Source organism: Schistocerca piceifrons, chromosome 2 (assembly GCF_021461385.2).
Source record: "Schistocerca piceifrons isolate TAMUIC-IGC-003096 chromosome 2, iqSchPice1.1, whole genome shotgun sequence".
Taxonomy (NCBI): domain Eukaryota; kingdom Metazoa; phylum Arthropoda; class Insecta; order Orthoptera; family Acrididae; genus Schistocerca; species Schistocerca piceifrons.
In genome coordinates this window covers 56931641-56956671 of record NC_060139.1, presented here as the reverse complement: position 1 = coordinate 56956671, position 25031 = coordinate 56931641, and positions in this window count along the sequence as shown.

Sequence of the window (25031 nt, the reverse complement as noted above, 5' to 3'; positions counted from 1 at the left end):
CACACATATCCATGCCCGAGGCAGGATTCGAACCTGCGACCGTAGCGGTCGCTCGGTTCCAGACTGCAGCACCTAGAACCGCACGGCCACTCCGGCCGTCATTTATTGAAGTGTGAGATTAGTTTCCCGTATTTGTGATTAATGGTGCGTTGTGCTTCTTAATAGCCACGTGTTTGTAGGCGAACCGTGTTTCAACATTTTGGGAGATTTTCCGTTGGATAGTGTATGTGAAAAGATATGTTCAAGCGAAGTCGTGTAGTTATTTTGTGATTGAGGATTAAAGCACGCACTAAGGAATAGTAGCGTTGCATTAATGTGGTTGCACAGGCGTGCGCAGGCACTGCGGAATAGTGACTTAGCGATATTTGGTTAGGATTTATTGTGTGACTTCGGCGTGAACGTCGTAATACAGTAAATTCCGGAAATCTCGTTGGATGCACTGAATATGTAGTCTATATTAAAAAGAACCGTCGTCCTACGTCATAGATAATTACTGAGAAACAATCGGAAGTTTATTGAGAATTTGACAGCTTTTCTCCTTACTCCTAAACGACAAATCAAGAACCATTTATTAGAGAATACGATAATTCTCTCTAAAAGACATCATTGAGTGCTGTGTTTTGAGTTTCAAATATTAGTTGGTCGTGGAACTCAACGCCTGAAGTTGTTGAGCTTTGTTTGAGTATTTAAAGTTTATATAGTTGAAAAGTGGCGGTGACACTCATGTTTTCTGTTTTATTTTTTTTAATTACATTTCCACTTAGTAGGGTTTTGAATAGTAAAACCCTGACTTGTACCGGTAAACGAATTACTGGCAGGAATAAAGAATTAACAGTTTTAAACTGAAAAAGTCGGTACCTGACTTGTCACTTATCCTTAAACTTTTACAAGAAGAATATTCAAAAGTTTATTTCAAATCAGACTAATATCTCGAATACATCTTTTCGTATCAAAGTAAATCCAAAGGCCAACAAAGTAAAAGACTGGCATATTGGTAAAAGCAACATTCAAATAAATTAAAACCCTAAAGGGAAGGAATAATATTTTTCACTTAATAACTTGCAACGAAAAGAAATATAATTAATCATTATTTAGACAGGCAAAGGAAGTTTACATTTTATTGAAAAGTGGTTGACTATAAATGAAAAGTTATTCCATTTAATTCTGAAAGATTGAAATTGACGAAAGAGTTTAATACGATAAAATTTCAAGAGTCAAAGATATTGTTGCAGCAAGGCGTTACTTACGGAGGTTATCCTTGATTGGCCACGAAAGATAAACAATATTAAATTACATATTTGCCTTGTGAACGTATTCTCTAATTTAGAGGGAGACAAAGAGATGAATACACTAAACAGATTCAGAAGGATGTAGGTTGCAGTAGGTACTGGGATATGAAGAAGCTTTCACAGGATAGAGTAGCATGGGGAGCTGCATCAAACCAGTCTTCGGACTGAAGACCACAACAACAACAACGTAAAAATTTATAACGTTCATGCTACTTTCTTGTATATGCAATTATTCGCTGAAGCTTTAAAAGAGGGGCAACTTCAAGAGGCAACGGATCTATATGACTTATCCATTAGTTATGTGCGAAAGCTGTCGTTTCTGGTACCTACGTTGTTGAGAAAGTGTTTAGTTGTGTTGTTAGAGTGAGCTTCGCTGTAGGTTGTTGTTATTGGCAAAGTAAATACATCATTCCTGCTCCCCGTAGACTCTCGCCTTTAGTATTTTTCTGATGACTGATACTAGCTTTGGTGGCAGTTTATCGATCGAACCTAGTGAACCCCGATAGGTGCGTTGTTGTAATTAATATTCAGATAGCTACCAATGACCTCATTATACCACGAAAAGTGTTATTGTGTCCTCCTTTCGTACATAGTGACGTCGTAGCGAGATGTAGTGTGATTTATAGAGTGAGAAGGTGAATTTCAAATCTTACGTGACGTTGATGTGTTAGTACCGAAAATTGTTTCAAGGCACACAGATTACGTCTTTGATGGTAGGCAAGGTCTTGTCAGTACAATTTATTGTAGTATTACGAGACTGAGCTACATTGTCCGACGTTGCTTTTCACCAACGTATTTCAGTGCTGATAGAGCCTTTCATACAGTATATCTCCTACGAGTTAGTGGTATCTAAAGGATGGTGAAGTACATTTATCCCGGACGACAAATACCTGCCCCGTCACTTTTGGGCTGTACGTTTCAGTCTGGTTTTGCAGTACACGTGTTAACAGTAACTGTCATCTGCATTTCATGAAATATAGCAAATGAACCAGTCCCAAAAAACGGTAACATCATTTTTCGACTTGAGTAAGGAGATTACTTGAGTTTTTTTAAAATTTTGGTAAAGTTGAATGGCGTCACTATATTGACTGGTGTTTTGATACTAATAAATACGAGTCTCGAAGTCCATCTTGCATTGTACTGTATTTTCCATTGGTCCTTCAGATCATACGTTCTGCAGGAAAGCTTCTGTCCACGAATCAGCGCGGTTTTAGAAAACATCACCCTTGCGAAAATCATCTTTCCCTTTCCTCACAAGATATTCTGCGAACTATAGATGAAGGGCAACAGGCAGATTCTATATTACTGGATTTCCGAAAAGCGGTTGTCAGGGCGCTCCACTGTAAACTGCTAATGAGGGAATGAGCGTACGGATATGTGAGTGGCTCGAAGATTGCTTAAGCAGTAGAACCCAATACGTGTCCTCGACGGCAAGTGTTCGTCAGAGTCAAAAATATCGTCAGGAGTGCCCCAGGGAAGTGCAATAGGACCGCTGTTATTTTCCATATATGTAAATGGTCTGGCAGACAAGGCGAACAGAAATCTGCGGCCGTTTGCTGATGATCATGCAGTCTACGGGAAAGTGTCGTCGTTGAGTTACTGTAGGAGGATACAAGATGAGATAGACAAAATTTGTAGTTGGTGTGATGTATGGCAGGTAGCTTTAAATGTAGAAAAATGTAAATTAATGTGGCTGAGCACGAAAAAAAAACCCTAAAAGTTCGATTACAGCACTGGTAATGTGCTGCTTGACACAGTCACGTCGATTAGATATCTAGGGTCAATGCTGTAAAGCGATATGAAGTGGAACGAGCATGTAAAGATTCTGATAGAGTTAGGTGAGTGGTCGAACTGTGTGTGGTTCATCTGTAAAGGAGACCACTTGTAAAATACTAGTGCGACACATTACTGAGTACTGATCGAGTATTTGGGATGCCCACCAGATCGGATTAAAGACATCGAAGCAATTCAGAGGCGGGCCTGCGAGGTTTGTTACCGGTAGGTTCGAACAACACACAGATAAGATAAACGGGAAATCAAATTGGAATCCTTGGAGGGAAGATGATATTCTTTTGAAGGAACACTACTGAGAAAATTAAGAACTATCATTTGGAAGAGACTGCAGAACGATTCTGCTGCCTCCGACGTCCATTTCATGTAAGGGCTAAGTAGTTAAGGGCCGAGAAATTAGGGCTTGTACTAAGGTATGCAGACAGTCGTTTTTCACTCGCTCTGTAACAGCAGTTAATGTGATGGTAGATGGTGGAAACTGCTATGATGATTATATTTAAAAGATATATTGGTTCACATAATAAGTATTAATCTGAGAAAAAATGCGTACATTCTAATGGGTTCAGAAAATGCACAACTAAATGATGTTTCAAGAGAAACATATCTGAGGAATTTTTGAACTCTGCAGACTGTAACATTAGCACGTTTTTCAACTCGTTTTACGACCTCAGCATTCACCCTCGGATACATATAATCTCACAAATACACTTCTAATAGGGCTAAATAAAAATTTATCGTGATAACAATGTACTGTGACTTCGTTAACGTCTTCAGTTCTGTAGATGGTAATATTTTCCGTAAAATGTGGGGAAACAAAGCATTTCGATGGCTTTCGAAAAACGTTCGTTCGCTTAACATTCTTTGCACTGCGATGCCCGAGTTTTTCTGTGCCCATCGTGTAAAATAGCGATGCGTCCAAAAACAGAAAATTGATCAGCCAAATCACCAGTCGTCATTATTCATCAGATTGCAGTTTTTGCTCCACTTGCACGATTTAATCGATCTAGATATTGGGTTTGTCACTGCGCGTTTATCATGCACATCTATACAGCTATTTTTAAAGTATCGACACCATTGTCTGACCTTTCCTTGAGTCATTACTGTAGGACAATATTAGACGTAACTCCTGGTGAATATGAGCAGCTGTAGACCCTTTTGAACGCGGAAATTGAATTACAGCACGCATTTCGCAACTGGCGGCGGCAAACAACTACTGAATCGAAACGTTGACATGTGTGGTTTCGTAAAGGGTCACCAGGACACGCTGCCTACGAGAAGCATTGTTCTCAACAGCTAACATGAAGTACCAGCAACAGAGCGCTGACTATTCGAATACGTCTCGTAACGTAAAACGAGTTTGACCGTGAATGTCCGTAAACCCTTCGATGAAAGTTGTTTCTTGTTTGGGTGTCTCGCGAGTGAGAGCTGCCGCCGCCCATGACGTCAATGTGACTCAAAACATGTTTACACGATTTCTGCGTTTCACGATCGTAACATTGTTTCCTAAGCGCTCGACACTCTGCTTCCTAACTGATAGACGTGATTAATTTTTGCGCCGTTCCAGTACAGATCCGGCCATCTTGAGCAAAGATCTCTTCACGTTCATTCGAGGGCCACCGTCACTCTGAAAAGATGCTATGATGTTTATGTCGATACAAATGCAGATATTAATTTCCAACCATAAGTTCTGATCCCAAAATACTGAGTTTAGCATTCTGTACCAACTACTGTATAATTTTGCCCTAAAGATATTGGACACCCTATACAGGGTGAACATTAATAAAACCGACAAACTTCAAGGACGGATTCCTGACTGGAAATTGAGGAAAAAAAGTTTCTATGAACATGTGTCCGGAAATGGACGGTACGTGCAACGACAACAAATCGTCCCGGAACGCAGTTCAGAGCTGCATCACATGCACGTCACAACAGACAGGATAGCAAAAAAAAGGCTCTGCGCACTATGGCACTTAACTTCTGAGGTCATCAGTCCCCTAGAACTTAGAACTACTTAAACCTAACTAACCTAAGGCCATCACACACATCCATGCCCGAGGAAGGATTCGAACCTGCGACCGTCGGTCGCGCGGTTCCAGACTGTAGCGCCTAGCCGGCGGTCCTTGGATTAGTTAGGTTTAAGTAGTTCTAAGTTCTAGGGGACTGATGACCTTAGCAGTTAAGTCCCATAGTGCTGAGAGCCATTTGAACCATATGTTTGGGTGACAAAAGGAGGAGGCTGACATAAAATTCTTGTTGACCAACCTTTGTGTCAATGTTCTTGTGAGATTTCACAAGTGTGACCCCATAAAGCGGTTGATGTAGGTCCTAGAACCGCTCGGCCACTCCGGCCGGCACGGGATAGCAGACGATAGGGATAGTAGCGGTTTTCACGCAGGATACAAGTAAGCGTACTTTGTCTTATTCCATGCTGGCAGACCACTTGCCTGGAGGCTGTACTAGGGTTTCTTTCAGTATCCTGTAGAACCCGATCTTCGAGATCTGGTGTACGCACAGTCCGCCGCCTCCCAGTAAGTTCGTTTGTCTGAAAGGACCCATGGTCACACAAACGCGCAAAAAGGGGTTGAAAAGTTATGTGATGTGGTTGGTGTCTGTGAAGGTACTTGTTTTGGTTTAGCCGTGCTGCCTCTCGACCGTTTCCATCTGCTTGGCCAGACACAGACACCATCTCAGCTTGTTCCCGACTTGAATAGTGGACCGTTCTGCTGCTTTCAGTACGCTGCTTCAGTAACACAGCCTGGAGTACGCAAGAAACACACAGCATGCCACTGCCGTCTACCGTACCAACGATGTGTTTCTGCACACATGTTCATTTACACATGTTACAGTCAAGAAGCCGTTGCTATTGTTTGGCGGTTTTGTTAGTGTTCATCGTGTACAAAAATGGTTTTTTTAGAGAATCAGTTATTGCTGTCATAAGTTACTCCGGGTTTTAGCTGTAGGCGTTTTATTGACTCTTTCGTGGCAGCGGTCGCTTCGAACGAACGTGTAGAGGTTCTAACAATCCTACCACAACAACGGTCAAAAATTAATTATGATTTGTAGTGTTGCTCACGCTGCTAAATATTGCATTTTCGGGCAACAACGAAGTTATATTATGTGGCAGGTGTCATCAGAGCACAATTAATAAAGTCATTTCATGAAATAATGGATAAACTAGGCACTCGTCTTTTCGTGTTTCCCACGCTGGTCTCGTTGTGAACTCATGGCTCAATCGTCGAAAATCTAGGTAGTGATGATTCCAAGTTCGGATGCAAAGAGGCCTAGGTGTTATTCTGCGATATTCAAAAATTTTATAGACGTGTTTCGTAAACCATTCTTGAAGATTAAACTTTTGCAAGTTAGCACAATGGTGATGTAAAAACGTACTCAGCACTCCGAATTTAAGTTACACTTCTATTTTATTACTTTTGTTGCAATATCACGTAACTCACAAAACATCACTTCACAATATAAAACATACTTGAAAATATCTTCCTCACTGTTAAAGTTCACATTTCATAAACTGACTACAATTTGTTGTATCGCAACATGACGATCAAGACTTGACTCTCTAATAACCGCTTACGCGCCCAAAAATCAGACTTACAAGTACGACAAAGATCACAGTGACAAAAGAAAGAATTCACATAAGAATAATATCATTGCAATATAAACATATCGACGTATCAAAGTACCTCCACATTAATGAAATCAAATCTGAATGTTGTCTCAAAAATATGTTAACTACTTTACAGAAACACAGTAGAATTTTGCTGGTATCGAGAGGTTGGGGTGAGGTGTCGTAATGGTTACGTAATTCAAGTACCATTACAAGGTGTTGCACTAAGAAATAGTTGGTCTGAATACTTTTTCACTGTTATGCTTAGGTGACAAAAGGAGGAAGATGCTGACATAAAGTTCTTGTTCACCAACCTTTGTGGCAACGTTCTTGTGAGATTTCAGAAGTGCGACCCCGTAAAGCGGTTGATGTTAAGTCCTAATCGAGTGGAGTACGCTATTTATGTCAGCAATGGGTTTCACCCTCGGCGTTCTCTAATCACCATCGTCAACACTTACCAGAGTTATAACTGATACATTATAACTGTCACACCTGACACACGCAATCACCCGAAGAGGCGTCAATTAGAATTGGTGGTGAGCAACACAAATAAATAACAAAAATGTCTTTCCATCGGTTTCATCCGCATCTTCCCATCTTCTGCTAACCACTTCAGTCCTACAAATCTAATACAACCTCCATGTTCATAGACTGTTTTGCGTACTTCAGTATTTTCCTGGCTCTATGACGTTGTATCGCTACTCCGCTTCTTAGCACATAGCCCAGTGGACTCCCTTTCCTTCTGTTATACATTTCCCGTAGACTTCTTTTAGCGCCCTTTGCTTTTAGTACTTATTTTTTTCGCAACCGCCGGCCGCGGTGGCCGAACGGTTCTAGGCGTTTCAGTCCGGAACTGCGCGACTGCTAGGGTCGCAGGTTCGAATCCTGCCTCGGCCATGGATGTGTGGGATTGTCCTTAGGTTAGTTACGTTTAAGTAGTTCTAAGTTGTGGGGGACTGATGACCTCAGGTGTTAAGTCCCATAGTGCTCAGAGCCATCTGAAACATTTTTCGCAACCCATCTACACATTTGAGTTTTCCTGTTCTTTTATTGTACCTTATTTCAAATGTTTCCATTTTTGTTTTCCATGGAATTACAACGCCCCATGTCTCATCACCAAACAGTAATGAGCTCTAGATGTACACTACAAAATATGTCTTACTTAATTCTTCTTCAGTATTTAATGTCACTGGAACTCTTTTGTGAAGAAATTGTTCTTCGACTGCACTAATTTGCTTCTGATATCTTCTCTGCTTTGCCCATCCTTGGGAATGTTGCTTCCCAGTTTTAGGAGTTCGTTCACTTGTTCTGTTGTCTGCGTATTTCTCAGTTGACTTTTACCCTTTCTCCCGTCATTCATTACTTTGGTCTTGGCTTTGTTCGCCCTAAACCAATATTCTGTGCTAATCATACGGATCGCACCTTTCAACAGCTCTTTTACCTTACTTTTGGCCTCAAGTCTGCGAACAATACACCATTAGTATGTGTTCATCATGTATTAATTTGTCTTCTGAAATTTCTTTTCGTTTCTTCTGTATTTTCTTCTACATACGTGGCGATAACTAGATGAAACATGACAACTATTACTGAGAAATTTATATGCAGATAAACACAAAAATTTTAGGCCTTTTTTCTTCGCACTCAAGCTTTCCTTGACTTGGTCCTGCACGAAGCTGTGCCGTGGTATAAAATCTGACACAGGTCAGTTGAGCAATCCTAGTGTTGCTTGGTAAGTGATGCGATTGTGCCGACTTATGCGACATGGTGCACCACTGATTAGCAAGAAAAACGTTCGTCAGCGGACTCGAAACTAATCTCGACACTACCACAGTTGTCAAACAATATTAATAAATATTTCCAGCTTCGCTTTGATCCCGAGATAAGGATAAAATAGTCACTGCTTCTATACCGGTTAAATCCGCCACACAGAAATATACAGCATTCAGCAAGATCCCACACGACTGACCACTAGAGTGGTTACATACAGCGCTGAAAGTCAGTACGTTATCTCCTTTCAACTTACGCAGAAATCTTCACAAAGAAAAGAAAAACGTGTAAGGTTCAAAGCTACAAAGGTCAAGACACACTTAGGCACTTCCAGTATCCACTGACACTGGTGCGGTTTGTTAGCTTTCTTCGTATCGTCTGCAACAGCAACCTCCAGCTATGCAGTAGTTCTGCGATATAATAGGAGGCATCTGCTTACCAGACACCTTGGCCCTGCCTGAGATACAACTCCAGCCTACACAAAACTGGAAAAGTTATTGCAAATCCATGCTCGCAGAAAGCAATGCACTTACGAATTTTCCAATGATTTCCGTACTGACAGACAAACGTTATCGATCATTATAGATGGCTAACTCCCGACTTGCGCAAACGAGAAACGCTGTCACACAGCACGTCTTCCACAGAGGATTCACTACTTGCCTCCTACACCTGTAGGATAGTGGAGAGAGGGAGACGGGGGGAGAACGTGATTTTGCCTACATCCTATATTTCGCATGCTGCAAGCAACTCGGAGAACTCAGACCAGAAATATAGAATGAGTTTTGACTCAAATGCAGGCCTTCGCGTTGTGATCCTTCTCTCCCGTTGACAGCACATCAGTGAGCAGTGCTGTGTCCTAAGGACATTCCACATCTTTATATACCACTTAATACAGAGTAAACACACACACAAACATATATATATATATATATATATATATATATATATGCAGGGATGTCCATTGATCGTGATCGGGCCAAATATCTCACGAGAAAATAAGCGTCAAACGAAAAAACTATAAAGACCGAAACTTGAAGGGGGAAACCAGATGGCGCTATGGTTGGCCCGCTAGATGGCGCTGCCATAGGTCAAACGGATATCAATTGCGTTTTTTTTTTAAATAGGAACCCCCATTTTTATTACATATCGTGTAGTACGTAAAGAAATATGCATGTTTTAGTTGGACCACTTTTTCCGCTTTGTGATAGATGGCGCTGTAATAGTCACAAACATATGGCTCACAATTTTAGACGAACAGTTGGTAACAGGTAGGTTTTTTAAATGAAAATACAGAACGTAGGTACGCTTGAACATTTTATTTCGGTTGTTGCAATGTGATAAATGTACCTTTGTGAACTTATCATTTCTGAGAACGCATGCTGTTACAGCGTGATTACCTCTAAATACCACATTAATGCAATAAATGCTCAAAATGATGTCCGTGAACCTCAGTGCATTTGGCAATACGTGTAACGACATTCCTCTCGACAGCGAGTAGTTCGCCTTCCGTAATGTTCGCACATGCATTGACAGTGCGCTGACGCATGTTGTCAGGCGTTGTCGGTGGATCACGATAGCAAACATCCTTCAACTTTCCCCACAGAAAGAAATCAGGGGACGTCAGATCCGGTGAACGTGCTTCGACGACCAATCCACCTGCCATGAAATATGATATTCAGTACCGCTTCAACCGTACGCGAGCTATGTGCCGGACATCCAATATGTTGGAAGTACATCGCCATTCTCTCATGCAGTGTAACATCTTGTAGTAACATCGGTAGAACTTTACGTAGGAAATCAGCATACATTGCACCATTTAGATTGCCATCGATAAAATGGGGGCCAATTATCCTATCTCCCACAATAACGCACCATACATTAACCCGCCATGGTCGCTGATGTTCCACTTATCGCAGCCATCGTGGATTTTCCGTTGCCCGATAGTGCATGTTATGCCGGTTTACGTTACCGCTGTTAGTCAATGACGCTTCGCAGCTAAATAGAACGCGTGCTAAAAATCTGTCATCGTCCCGTAATTTCTCTTGTGTCCAGTGGCAGAACTGTACACGACGTTCAAATTCTTCGCCATGCAATTCCTGGTGCATAGAAATATGGTACGGGTGCAATCGAGGTTGATGTAGCATTCTCAATACCGACATTTTTGAGATTCCTGATTCTCGCTGAGTTTGTCTGCTACTGATGTGCGGATTAGCCGCGACAGCAGCTAAAACACCTACTTGGGCATCATCATTTGTTACAGGTCGTGGTTGACGTTTCACATGTGGCTGAACACTTCCTGTTTCCTTAAATAACGTAACTATCCGGCGAACTGTCCGGACACTTGGATGATGTCGTCCAGGATAGCGAGCAGCATACACAGCACACACCCGTTGGGCATTTTGATTGCAATAGCCACACATCAACACGATATCGACCTTTTCCACAATTGGTAAATGGTCCATTTTAACACGGGTAAAGTTACTGGCGGAATGTTAAGTGATACCACGTACTAATACATTTGTGACTATTACAGCGCCATCTATCACAAAAGCGAAAAAAGTGGTCCAACTAAAACATTCATATTTCTTTACGTACTACACGAATATGTAATAAAAATGGGGGTTCCTATTTTAAAAAACGCAGTTGATATCCGTTTGACCTATGGTAGCGCCATCTAGAGGGCCAACCATAGCGCCAACTGATTTTCCCCTTCAAGCTAGACGAGTTTCGTTCATTGTAGTTTTCTCGTTTGATGTTCATGTCGTGAGATATTTGGCCCGGTCACTATCAATGAAGCACCCTGTACATATATAATAAAAAAATTTCAAATGCATACACATACAACCTCGGGGTATTTATTACAACTATGTTTAGGATTGAAGTTTTCATTTACCTTTCACATATGTTTGATGTGCTGTGCACCAGTCGCAAGACAAACACGCAGATATTAGTCAAAGTCGTCCCACAGTTTTGCAATATTATTTAGAGATATTGAGTTCACTGCTGTAGCTGTCCGCCATTGCCGTTCATCCAAATTCGTTGGAAAGAAAAGTTCATGCACGAAGACTTTCACAATCACCCACAAAAAAACACACATACTTTCACATTAGGCGCCCTTGGAGGCCTATGGTTCAACGGCGATACCTGAACCCCTAACGGCTGATTAATAGCTGAGGGAACTCTTTAAGAAATGCCCTTTAAAACGGAAATAGTACTTGATGACATCGGGATTATTCTAGCTCTTACGCCAGCCTAACGAACTGGGACACTAATATTTAGTAAGTACTGTGAATCTCCCCTACAGCTGATTTAGTTGTGTTAGGGAAAACCAACCAATTATAGTCCCTGGTCACATTAGTAGACGCACATTCAGTTTATAAAATAATAAGAGTTTAGGAGGTTCACAAAGTGGCAAAGATTACATTAGCCAGTCTAAATGAAGTTCAAATGGTTCAAATGGCTCTGAGCACTATGGGACTCAACTGCTGAGGTCATTAGTCCCCTAGAACTTAGAACTAGTTAAACCTAACTAACCTAAGGACATCACAAACATCCACGCCCGAGGCAGGATTCGAACCTGCGACCGTAGCGGTCTTGCGGTTCCAGACTGCAGCGCCTTTAACCGCACGGCCACTTCGGCCGGCGTCTAAATGAAGTCATTTAGTTTCTTTAAACGTTACAGATTATTAATAACTGATATAATATTAATTTTTGTTGTATTTAAAAAGTGTCCAATAAGCAGAACTATGCCTAAAATATGAAAACTTTGTCGCGCTGCCTTTAGCAGCTATTAATGCTTCAATTGTCCTTCCATGTTGTTAATACAGGATTCTACAATGTCCTGCATCTGCTGCTAATGATACCAGACTTGAATAAGCTTTTCAATAAAACGAATTTTTATTGTGATTGCTTCCTTTGCCACTTTCCTTTTCAATTGAATCGATGCGGGCGAATGTACTGGCCAAGGTAACAACCCTCCACACTACCCTCCAATACTAAATTGGTGATCCCTTGATGCCTCAGTATGTGTCCTACCGACCGATCCCTTCTTATAGTCAAGTTGTGCAACAAAATCCTCTTCTCTCCAATTCTATTCAATACCTCCTCATTAGTTACGTGATCTACCCATCCAACGTTTCACATTGGTTTCTATTGTATGAATGTAGATGTAGATCTTCAAGGTGGCGCGGTTTTAATGGCCAGCAGTGTAGATTAAGAAATTTCTTATAAAAATAGATTAACTGTCATTTATTTATTTACTTACAGTTGGACGTGTGTTATGTTTCTGTTTGATGTCAGTACGTAAGTAGATGTAGACTGCCATTCTCATTCACCTGTGGGCCATTACTGACTCAAGATTCATCAGTAGTGTAAATTAAAAGACTAATAGCCTCTTCATTCCTGTATCTGTAAATGTACAACTAGTTACCAGTATTTGCACTCTGGAGACTTTTGGCGTGGGGAGCAGTAGCTATCTAAGACCATGACTATGCGAGAACGGGAGTGAGTGCTGCCGGGGAACGTCTCGTGAATTGCATCGCTGGCCGTTCTCGCGTAGCAAGCTGTCAAAGTGAGGCTGACGAGAGGAAATTATTCTGTTCGTGCTGATACTGTGGAAGAAATTGTGCACGGTGTCCTCCAACTGAAATAGGAACATTTTGTCCAATTGTAAACACCTGAAAATAGCCCAGGGCCGAAACGTGTCGTAGAGAAATTTTAGTGCAACTGGCGCTGAGACTGATTAAAAGAATTGTAGACAGTTGTGGAATCCCTGTCTCTAAAGAAAAATGTTGGACAAAATAACAAGAGGTAAATGTGCTTCGGCGCTCTATAGGTGGTCCACCGTATAAAGCCGTTGCACAGTGCGGCGCAGCGCAAGCTGTTGGAGCTGCGCCAGTCGGCCGTTTCCTGCAACGCGAGCCCTCTATGAGCGAGTGTCAGCTGTTAATTGGTGGACGGCCTGCTGCCCCCACCACCCCGCCAGCACCCTCCCCTGCGACGCCGCACCCCCTCCCTTTCCGGCCAGGCTCACCAGCACGCGCGGTCCACGTGATGATGTGCAACAGCAAGCGTCTGTGAGTGTGTGTGTGTGTGTGTGTGTGTGTGTGTGTGTGCGACACAAAACAACGTTGCTGGACCCCAGGGACTGGGCGGATCTGTGGCTGTAACTCGCCTCGTGCATCGGCAGCTAGGGGGCGAGGACGCTACATTTCCTCTACATCTGCATTTATCTCCGTAAGCCACATTACGGCCTGTGGCGGAGGGTACTTCTGGCACCACTGTTATTCCTCCCCCCCCCCCCTCCTCTTCCCTCACCGTTCTATAAATGAGTGATGTGTAGAAATAACAATTGTCTCCATACGTGAGAAGAAGTAACATGTTGCTTGACTTGTGAGAATGTACACTCTCATTATCACAGTAATGTCTCCATGTTCCAAACACTCTCTTGTAACGTGTGCCACTGGAGTTTGTTGATTAGATTAGATTAGATTTACTTTCATTCCGATTGAACCCTTGTGAGGAGGTCCTCCAGGATGTAGAACATGTCAGAAAAACAACAATACATGACAAATATTTACAACCAAAGCAAATAAGCTAATGTACAACTCCACAGGTCCCAAGTGGAATGATCGTCATTTTTTAATGAACACTATATGAAAGAGTCATTTTACAAATACTAATGCATTGAATTTAAAATAAAAATTTTTTTTATTTATTTATAAGGTAATAAACGTGTATTACAACTTCTGTAATACTTATTTACAATGTACACATTACTGCACTGAGATGGTGCAGAAGTTAGATTGTACTTACACACACACACACACACATATATATATATACAATGAACACATTACTGCACTGAAATTGTGCAGAACTTATATTGTACTTACTGAGAAGTTCATCAATGGAGTAGAAGGAGTTGGCCACCAATAAATCCTTTAGAATTCTCTTAAACCCGAATTTCTTTGGTTGTTAAGTTTTTTATGGCTGCTGGCAAGTTATTGAAAATGTGTGTTCCTGAATAATGTACACCTTTTTGTACTAGACTAAGTGACTTTAAATCCTTGTGAAGATTATTGTTATTTCTAGTATTGATTCCATGAACTGAGCTGTTGGTTTAAAAAAGTATGTGTTTTTAATGACAAATTGCATTAAGGAATAAATATATTGGGAAGCAGTAGTTAGTATCCCTAGTTCCCTAAACAGGCTTCTGCAGGATGTTCTTGAGTTCACACCACATATAACCCTTACTGCACGTTTTTGTGCCCGGAAAACTTTAGCTTGGCTTGATGAATTACCTCAAAAAATAATCCCATATGACATTTTGGAATGGAAGTAAGCATAGTACGCCAGCTTTTTCATTTTTATATCCCCTATGTCTGACACAATTCGCATTGCAAATAGAGATTTGTTAAGACGCTTCAGCAGTTCTGTGGTGTGCTCCTCCCAGTTGAATTTATTATCAAGCTGTAATCCCAAGAATTTAACACAGTCCACTTCTTCTATCTGCTTGTCATCGTATGTTAGGCATATACTCGTGGGACACCCTTTACAAATTCTGAACTGCATATAGTGTGTTTTTTCAAAGTTTAGTGACAAAGAATTGGCTAGGAACCAGTGATTAATGTCCACAAATATTTTATTAGCCGATCTTTCTAAGACTACACTTGATTTGCTATTTATTGCAATGTTTGTATCATCGGCAAACAAAACGAAATTGGCATCTTTTAATGTTACTGATGAAAGGTCATTGATGTACACAAGAAAAAGTAAGGGCCCCAAAATGGAACCTTGTGGGACCCCACATGTAATTAGTTCCCAGAACATCTTCGTAAGACTCTCGCACTTTTTGTAAGATCCCGTGACGAACCGTGCCGCTCTTCATTTTCCTCTTCTTCGCTACGGTATCACTGCCACCCAGTAAGTGTTAATCTTGTGGCTAAATAGCAGCAAAGGTCTTCCCACTTTTTACCGGTTTGCATAATGTGAAGGAGCAGCGAGTGTGGCAGATCATCTGAAATAGAACTACTGATCTGCTTATTCACCAGTGAAATAACAGACGGCTTTCCAGGCCCGACTAAAGACGTTACTTGTCTCCTGGGAGGCTGAGGTGCGTACAGATGCTGGACTATGGGCAGTGACGTCAGCTTGTGGAAACGTACAATGCAATATGAAGGCACCGACAGTCACATTATCTGTAGCTACTTCATCTCGTTCTGCTGGAGTGGTGTTTTACTCATTACCTAGAAAAATGCTGTTCAATGAGAACACGAAGAGAATTTTTTGGGGCTGCGAATCTGATGTATGCACAGTTCATCTGATTAGAAGTTAATGACTTAAATTTTCATGATTTTTGATTTTCTGTGACTCACTCTGTAAAAACGGAGCCCTTATAGAAACACTTTATTGCCCGCCTGTCTGTCTGACTGTTAAAAACTCTTTTCCTCAGGAAGAAGTAGACGGATCAAGTTGAAATTTATGCCACATGCCACGGTCTACAATACCGTGGCGGTGTAAAAATTGAGGCTTCTGTGTCATGGCAATCAAAAGATGCGACCATTATGTCACATATTTTGAACTCCCAAATTCACTCACCAAAACCTATAGAGTACTTCTCGTTGGTCTAGAATCATTAAATTTGGCAAGCAGCAAAGTTTTACTGTAAAAGTAAAGGAAAAAATTCGAAAATGTGAATTTGTTATAACACCACACCAAAAACTTTTTGTGATTTGTTGCCTGACTGTCTGTCTGCACGGTTGTCTGTTAAGTTTCGTTTATCACAGGAGCGGGTACACGCAACGAGTTGAAATGTATGTAACATACTAAGGTCTATGGTCCCTTGGCGGTATAATAAACGTTAGCTTCTAGGTCAATGCACTCAAACGGTACGCCCATTTGTGTCACATATTTTGATACTCGCAAACTCACTCATTAAAACCTATGGGGTACTTCTCGTAGACGTGTAATCATGAAGTTTGGCAAGAAGTAGGGTTTTACGGTCAAGCAGAGGAAAAAAAATCCGAAAATTGTTAATTTGTAATTATATCACAAGAAAAAAATATTACTTTTATCAATTTTTTATCCGACTTCAGACTTGGAATTAAAGCAATCTTAAAAATTTTGGAATCCCAGAGACCGATATGTTGCAAGTATCAATGTCGATAACAGGTCAAAATCACCGAGATTCTCGATTCCCGGAATTGATGAACTGTCTACATGCAAAAATAAGCATTTACGGATATCTCAGTGCGCCAGTCCTAATTGCATCTGGACATTTTTTTTTTTTTTTTTTTTTTTTTTTTTTTTACGGCATCTGAGTTGATCTTACGCGATATTTTCTCGCCATTTAACGCTGAGCAATAAATACGTCAGCTTTTTCTTTATTTTTGAGACCCATTCCGACGTCACTAATTATCCAGAATGAGATTTTCACTCTGCAGCGGAGTGTGCGCTGATATGAAACTTCCTGGCAGATCAAAACTGTGTGCCCGACTGAGACTCGAACTCGGGACCTTTGCCTTTGGCGGGCAAGTGCTCTACCATCTGAGCTACCGAAGCACGACTCACGGCCGGTACTCACAGCTTTACTTCTGCCAGTATCTCGTCTCCTACCTTCCAAACTTTACAGAAGCTCTCCTGCGAACCTTACAGAACTAGCACTCCTGAAAGAAAGGATACTGCGGAGACATGGCTTAGCCACAGCCTGGGGGATGTTTCCAGAATGAGATTGTCACTCTGCAGCGGAGTGTGCGCTGATATGAAACTTCCTGGCAGATCAAAACTGTGTGTCCGACCGAGACTCGAACTCGGGACGTGCTTCGGTAGCTCAGATGGTAGAGCACTTGCCCGCGAAAGGCAAAGGTCCCGAGTTCGAGTCTCGGTCGGACACACAGTTTTGATCTGCCAAGAAGTTTCACGTCACTAATTATATAGGGCAGTTGAACGAGGTGACTTATTCGGGCCTGGATGGGAAGCCAATGAGTTTCTATTTCAAGTCATCATGCACAGTGCCCAAACTTTGCCTAATATCCTTACGAAAGTAGCTTACTGCCTTTTCTTTGGCGCGAATGCAAATGGCGCCTACAAAGTTGCAGGATAATAATTCCTTTATGAAAGCAAGCAATATGGCACACCTAACTGCCGAGGAAGTCAATATGAACTTTCTTTCGCAGCGGAGAGACTCGTTAAAATCACGATGACGTGGGAGGCTAGGGAACGGAAGTACGATAGGCTCCACAGATTTCGCCACGAAACAACAGTCCAGGAAGTTACACACGTGCACTCAGGGTCGGAAAAAATAGAAGAGCTTGAACAACTAGAGATAGGACGTTCATATTCTCAGGACATGTACATTAGTATGTTCCGCAGAAATGATTAACATTTTAACCATGTCGGCCCTCGGGTTCAAGGTCAACATCGATACTGCGGCGCGATACCGCCTACCGGTAAAATGTGTGTGCGGCTTTCGTTGTCGCTATAAACCGGAGGTAATGGATCAGTGTGACTTGAGCAGACGTGGGGGATGCCTCGCAGACGTACAGGGTGTTTCAAAAATGACCGGTATATTTGAAACGGCAATAAAAACTAAACGAGCAGCGATAGAAATACACCGTTTGTTGCAATATGCTTGGGACAACAGTACATTTTCAGGCGGACAAACTTTCGAAATTACAGTAGTTACAATTTTCAACAACAGATGGCGCTGCGGTCTGGGAAACTCTATAGTACGATATTTTCCACATATCCACCATGCGTAGCAATAATATGGCGTAGTCTCTGAATGAAATTACCCGAAACCTTTGACAACGTGTCTGGCGGAATGGCTTCACATGCAGATGAGATGTACTGCTTCAGCTGTTCAATTGTTTCTGGATTCTGGCGGTACACCTGGTCTTTCAAGTGTCCCCACAGAAAGAAGTCACAGGGGTTCATGTCTGGCGAATAGGGAGGCCAATCCACGCCGCCTCCTGTATGTTTCGGATAGCCCGAAGCAATCACACGATCATCGAAATATTCATTCAGGAAATTAAAGACGTCGGCCGTGCGATGTGGCCGGGCACCATCTTGCATAAACCACGAGGTGTTCGCAGTGTCGTCTAAGGCAGTTTGTACCGCCACAAATTCACGAAGAATGTCCAGATAGCGTGATGCAGTAATCGTTTCGGATCTGAAAAATGGGCCAATGATTCCTTTGGAAGAAATGGCGGCCCAGACCAGTACTTTTTGAGGATGCAGGGACGATGGGACTGCAACATGGGGCTTTACGGTTCCCCATATGCGCCAGTTCTGTTTATTGACGAAGCCGTCCAGGTAAAAATAACCTTCGTCAGTAAACCAAATGCTGCCCACATGCATATCGCCGTCATCAATCCTGTGCACTATATCGTTAGCGGATGTCTCTCGTGCAGCAATGGTAGCGGCGCTGAGGGGTTGCCGCGTTTGAATTTTGTATGGATAGAGGTGTAAACTCTGGCGCATGAGACGATACGTGGACGTTGGCGTCATTTGGACCGCAGCTGCAACACAGCGAACGGAAACCTGAGGCCGCTGTTGGATCATCTGCTGCACTAGCTGCGCGTTGCCCTCTGTGCTTGCCGTACGCGGTCGCCCTACCTTTCCAGCACGTTCATCCGTCACGTTCCCAGTCCGTTGAAATTTTTCGAACAGATCCTTTATTGTATCGCTTTTCGGTCCTTTGGTTACATTAAACCTCCGTTGAAAACTTCGTCTTGTTGCAACAACACTGTGTTCTAGGCGGTAGAATTCCAACACCAGAAAAATCCTCTGTTCTAAGGAATAAACCATGTTGTCTACAGCACACTTGCACGTTGTGAACAGCACACGCTTACAGCAGAAAGATGACGTACAGAATGGCGGACCCACAGACTGCGTTGTCTTCTATATCTTCCACATCACTTGCAGCGCCATCTGTTGTTGAAAATTGTAACTACTGTAATTTCGAAAGTTTGTCTGCCTGAAAATGTACTGTTGTCCCAAGCATATTGCAACAAACGGTGTATTTCTATCGCTGCTCGTTTAGTTTTTATAGCCGTTTCAAATATACCGGTCATTTTTGAAACACCCTGTATGAGTGAATGGTACCGTCAAATCAGTGAGTTTGAAAGAGGGCGCATTATTCTCGCGAGAGAATGTGACGCATCCATCCGGGAAATTGCTGCTCGCATGGGACGAAGTGTTCCGGCAATGCAACGAGTGTGTGCAGAATGGTTCACGGAAGGCCGTAGAACATGGTGACATGGATCAGGTCGCACCGCCCGGACCACCCACCCGAGACGTTCGACACTTCATCCGAATGGGGATTGCAGGACAGATCTGAGTCCTCCTCGGCTAAGACGCAACAGCGGAACAGTTTAACACATCGTACACTATCAGGGGCGACAGTACATCGTCGTTTGTTACGGCATAGGTTCCGCGCGCGTCGTCCGCTTTTCCGCCTAGCTTTGACTTATATGCAGAAACAAGCTAGACGTCAACGGAGTACGGAACGACGGCACCAGTGACAGGAATGGCATCAGATACTGCTTTCGGAATAATCTAGGTTCTCTTTGTTTGAAAATGATGGCTATATTTTTGTTCGTCACAGACAGGGGGGGAGCGGTATCATGGTGACTGCATTCGCACAAGACATACAGCCTTAACTTAAGGCTTTATAGTGTGAGGTGCTATTTGGTACAGCCATAAATCACAGTTGATGCATGCCCAGTGCACTCTGACTAGTGTGACCTATGTGAATGATATCCTGCGACGCGTAGCCACACCCTTTTTGCGCAGCACCCCAGACGCCATATTTCAGCAAGACAATGCACGACTACATGTTGCTCTACGAACACCCTGGCCCGTGATCCGCCTGATCATCAGGCTTGTCGCCAATCGATAATATGTGGAAAATGGTGAAACGATGGGTGTAGCGCTGTGAGCCAGTCCCAACCACCACAGATGAAGTTTGGAACCAGGTGAATGCAGCATCGATGGCTATACCACAGGACGCCATTCGCGCCTTATACGCTTCGATGTCATCACTCATGGACCAAGTTATCAGGGCCCATTGCGGACCCGTTCCTTCTAGGCAACAGGACACATGCTGAACTGAGATGGTTGGTTCAAATGGCTCTGAGCACTGTGGGACTTAACTTCTGAGGTCATCAGTCCCCTAGAACTTAGAACTACTTGAACCTAACTAACCTAAGGACATCACACACATCCATGCCCGAGCTGAGATGACAGAAATGCTAATCACTGCTGCAGAACAAACTAATGTACATGTCCTATGAATGTGAACATTCTATCTCTATTCGTTCAAGGTGTTCTGTTTTTGTTCTGAAGATGAGTGTAATATACATTTTTAATGCCCTCAAGCGAGCTACTAGTGGCCGCCACTCTAGAACGTACCGTGGCTTTTTAATTCCGTCATAGGCCTTAAGACATTCCCTAGAGGGAAACCAACTATATTATCTCAAGTTGGATAGAAGTCAATAACAAGTACTTGGGAGGTTAGGTTAGTACGTAAAACGTCATATTCAAGTTAACAGTTCTCTGCTCGAGAAAATTTACAATAAAACCTGACGCTTTCTGTACATTCGATGAGCTTTTTTCTCTGGTATGTAAGTATAGCAAAGTTCAATCCACTGTGTATGAAACTTGTATGTCTGAAGAAATTAGGGTGGTACCACAAATTGCTTCAAATCTGATAGAGATGTGAAGTACATTTTACAAAAACATGTTCTGGACTTAGCCAAGTCAGGCATAACGTGCTACACTTGCATGTCACAGGAAGAAGCTCAAACTTATCAAAAGTACAGAAAGGTTTTATCGTAAACTTTCTTGAGCAAGACAACTATTAACTTGGATATCAAGTTTTACGTGTTATCGTATTCTACCAACAGTTTTTATTGTAATTTATTTTTATGGTAGACTTGAAAATGGTATTTCGTAATGGAACCAGTCGTCAGCAAAGCAGCTTGGCACAGAAAGCAGTTTATGGTGGTAACATGAATTTCTCCAATAACAAGTACATAATTTATTTCGTAGATAATAAACTTACAGAAATGTTTTCTGGCGTTTGTTCAAGGTATTTTACACCGTTGACATCGATGGGCAGAGGCAAAAGTTTTATTGGTGTACGTACAGTTGAACGTATTTACGTATTAACGTATTTACAGAAATGTTTTCTGGCGTTTGTTCAAGGTATGTTACACCGTTGACATCGACGGGCAGAGGCAAAAGTTTTATTGCTGTTCGTACAGTTGAACGTATTTACGTATTAAAGTATTTACGGAAATGTTTTCTGGCGTTTGTTCAAGGTATCTTACACCGTTGACATCGAGGGGCAGAGGCAAAAGTTTTATTGCTGTTTGTACAGTTGAACGTATTTAAGCTTCAAATGTCATTGTAGAGTCTCCCTAACTGAAATTTCATCATGTCTAACCGCCGTTCTTGCTCGAATTATCCAGTATTTACATGGTATACGCAGTGTTCAGCAAGTACCAGAATGGACAATGTATCTCGAATGTAGCTTCTGATTGTATGGGTAAGAGATGTTTACTACGTTTAACTTCACAGACGTCAGTTGAATGTTACTTTGGTCACTGAAAATTTTGTTTCTTACGTAAATGTCGATACGTGTAGCCCACACAGAGCAAAACCGTGAAGCTGAGTAATCTTTGACTGTTATTGCTACACCGCCTCTGCCTGAGAGCTCTAGCAAAGTTGCACGCATTCTAAGTTAAGCAGTGTTGAGTAGCAGGTGTGTTTTGGAGAATGGCAAGGAAATTTTCTTTGTAAGTGTGATATGAGTTTGATGAAACTGGAGTGTGAATATGTTTGATGCAATTATGACGAGAGAAGCTAAGGAGATTATTAATGTTGCTTTGGTGTCGTATGCTGTGCGCTGCTTCCGACAAATTTGCAAAAAAATGTTTGTCAAGACACGAGGTAAGTCAAAATACAGTTTAGGGCCAAGAACTTCTTTGTAACTTCAGTTGCGCATTTATTTCAGAAGTGAGGTTACATTCAGGATAGCACTGCATTTTAATAGAAAAAGTTAGCTTCAGTCTGTAGACAGTGTCGAGCAAATCGTATTAAGTCATTGTATAATTCAATGTAGTCAGAGCTTTGCACAGTACACAAGTGCAACTAAGGAAGTTGTTTATTTGTTAATTATTTTTGAGAAGCTTTGGTGGACAGTTTTAGGAAAATTCACTCAGATAGAGAGAGGCAGACAAGCGATTAAGTTACAGAGCTGCTTATGAGTTTCTCATCAAAATTCAAAAAAACTTTTAGCACAGCTGTAAACAAATTTTCTGCCCCCTGGAATCTCTAGACATTTGTGAGGATAGTCACTGCTAACGATGCCCATCGCCTTCCCTGGTTTTCTCGCCGATAATGTGGCCGATAGATTACGAACGTGGGGATAGCGGAATACGCAAACATGAAAACCCGTGGTGGGTGCAGCTGCTAATTATCTTACGTATCCAGTTGACTGCTTGTAAATTGTGTAGATCATTCCTAGGTGTTCCCAGGTATGTTGTTTGATACAATGGTCAGCAACGTAAATATAACTGTCTCCCAGCTTTTCGGCACGAGGGGTTTCGTGTCATCTAGCTTCCACTTCAAGAGTAAATGTGAACACCACATGTTTCGGGGATAGTAAAGCGGCACAGTCACACAATGGTGATTTTTTTTTCATTTCTGATGATGATGATGTTTGGTTTACTGCGCGGTTATCAGCGCCTGTTCAATTTCCCAAACTTTACTCGGTCCAATCTCGCCACTTTCGTGAATGATGATGAAATGATGAGGACAATCCTAACACCCAGTCCGCGGGCGGAGAAAATCGCCAACCCGGCCGGGAATCGAACCCGGGACCCCGTGATCCAGAGGCAGCAACGCTAGCCACCAGACCACGAGCTGCGGACCTTTTTCATTTCTGTGCCGGTATTGGATGCTCTGTCATAAAATGAACACCTCTCCTGGGGGTGATGTGATTCATTTGTTGCCAATGGAACGCCCGCACACATATCTAGTGCATTCGAGGCGGGTTAAAACCTTTGGTCACATTGTAAGCGGAAACGTTTTTTCCCACCGATTCGCTTCCGTCTGCCTGTTCGCATTAGAGGCTTGTCACCTGCAGCAGTGTCTTCCCGAGCACCTGGCTTCGAAGCGCAGAGCCGCCGAGGCACTATAGGAAGCGCGCTGTGGCGGCTGGGTGCGTGGGGTCGACGCACGCCGCTCCACCCCGGCACGGGTGGCGCGTTTTTATGGCGTCCTCAGGGTCAACGCCTCCGCCGCCGCCTGCCGCCGCTCCCAGCCGCAGAGGCAGACGCAGGCGCCTGCCGGGGACGTGCGCTATAGCACTGCGATCTGCCGTTCCCACCCACCATCAAATACACTGCTTGACAATTGCCGAGGAACGACTGACACTTGCTAAAGAGCAACTGACAATTGCTGCGGAACAATCGACAGGCGGTGGTAAAAGGAAATGTAGAGGGCGGGACGTATTAACTGCAGTCAAGCCTCTGTGCGAACGCTCTGCACGCATTCCACAGGTCATACAGCACGGTATTTGACGCAGGCTGTTGTGGGACCGATTAGCGTGACATTCCGTGTGGCACGCAACATGTCTGCAAGACATCATTTGAGTGCTTACGATCGTGGTCTAGCAGATGAGCGCCTCGATGCCGATCAATGTGTCACTAATGTGACCACAGTAACGGGTGTGTCCAAAAGCGTCATCTCGCGATAAAAAAAGACCGCTGAAGGTCGAAATGCTGTGCGAAAGCGTGTCGGTGGCCGTAGGTGGACCACGGAACGGCAAGAGGATCGATACGTATCCCTAGTGGCGAAAAGGAACAGATATCTCACTCCTAGGAAGATAGCTACAAATGTTGCACGCGCGGCCGTTACACGTGTCTCTGGCAGAACCATTTCACGGCGATTGAATCAGGCTGGTTTGTATGCTTTAAAGCCCTTTAAATGCTTCCCATTTCAACCAGGCCATCGTCCTGAAAGGCGTAGGCAGAGGGTTGGTTGGAGTCAGCAACAGTGGTTCAGAGCGATCCATCGGACGAATCCCGCTTCGCTGTGCCAAGTGATTCCGGCCACCAGTTGGTGTGGGAGGAGAAGGTAAGACGTTACACACCACAGAATGATCATAAACGTCGTCGGTGCGGCCTAGCGGTATGGTGTGAGCAGGCATTATGCACAGTAGCCGAACACCGCTGCATATTTTTGCCCGAGGTACCGTTACAGCACAGCTATATTGCAGGAAGATTATTCTGGATCATGTCCGTCTATTTAGGGATATCCACATAGGACCGCTGAGGTGTCATACACACTGGAAAGTGAAGAAATTCAACGTACGGAACGGCTTACATACAGCACTGGACCCAAGCCTGTAGATTATGCCAGAGATGCTCTTGGCAGTAGTGTTTCTCAACGAAACCCCCTCCCAGACTGTGCAAGAACATAAAACCACCTGGAGAGAGGGGTCTCCAACGACTGCTCAACTGTTTGGTAGCCAGCATGAATAACAGGTGCAAAAT